The sequence below is a fragment of the Heteronotia binoei genome, chromosome 9, assembly GCF_032191835.1.
Source record: "Heteronotia binoei isolate CCM8104 ecotype False Entrance Well chromosome 9, APGP_CSIRO_Hbin_v1, whole genome shotgun sequence".
Lineage (NCBI taxonomy): Eukaryota > Metazoa > Chordata > Lepidosauria > Squamata > Gekkonidae > Heteronotia > Heteronotia binoei.
Window position 1 is genome coordinate 29,077,989 of NC_083231.1, and position 1,297 is coordinate 29,079,285.

Below are 1,297 nucleotides of genomic sequence, written 5' to 3' on the forward strand. Positions count from 1 at the left end.
TTATAAAAATCTGACTCCATATTTACTTTTAAAGGAAAACATGTTTTTCTCTTTCCAGTTACTTAGTAAGTGCATATGTTGATTATTTAGAACTTTAGATCTTAAATAACACAGCTTTTTCTGCAAAGGGGGCTAGAATTGGATTATTGGATTAGCAGAGTGCTCAAGGTACATAACACAGCTGAGTCTATCTAGTTTGTGTGTACTGATGAGAAACAAAATATGAATCCTTTATTCTAAAGAACTCTATTCTAGACAGAATATAGGACTCTAATCTAGTCTAACTAGGTAGGATGGATAGAGATGGAGGGAACGTGTCCTGTTCTCATGATGCCAAGATGGAGATGGCTAGCATAGTATGGGGAGAAGGCCATAAGAAAGATTCCCTGAGAATGGCAATCTACACATCAAAGAGATAGCATCAGAACAGTAGAAAGGATGCTGGTCTCTCTATTTCTCTTACTCTCTTACAGTTTGAGGCTAAGAGACAGCACAAATCCTTCACGTCCAACAAGAGCTCTGCATGTGATTTGGTGTAGAGCACTTCCAAAGTATGTTCGCACGGATCATATGAGAAACTGAATCGGGGTGCCAAGCTGGTGTGAACATGGATGAACTTCCCTGCTTCAGTCTTCTGAATGTGTGGCTGGAAATTGAAATATGACATTTTGGGTTTGTCTTACAGAGTTGCCAATTTTTGAGCTGGGTACAGAAAAATTCACATGTGGTGGGTTGCAGAACCTAAGAAAGATGAATGAAGAAGACTGCAGATTTATACCCCACCCTTCTCTCTGAATCAGACTCAGAGTGGCTTACGATCTCCTCTATCTTCTCCCTCCACAACAGACACCCTGTGAGGTGGATGGGGCTGAGAGGGCTCTCACGGCAGCTTCCGTTTAAAGAACAACTCCTACAATAGCTATGGCTAACCCAAGGCATTCCAGCAGCTGTAAGTGGAGGAGTGGGGAATCAAACCTGGTTCTCCCAGATAAGAGTCCACGCACTTAACCACTACACCAAACTGGGTCTCAGGAACCTGAGGGAAACGAAGTAGTGAGAATATGTCAGAAAAGGTTGTAAATAGCCTCGTGACCACAAGCCCCCCTTCCCCTCTGGGAACCATGTTTTAGAGCTCCCCTAGAACTCAGAGCCATGTGCAGCTGGAAGGGAAGGAAGACTCCATGTTGTATCAGATCAGAGAATCATGATTGCAGTAAAATGGGATTGAAAAAGGAGACTGCATTCTGTGACTGACTTGTTGCTGGTGGTGGTGGTTGTCACCAGACACCTGGCCCAT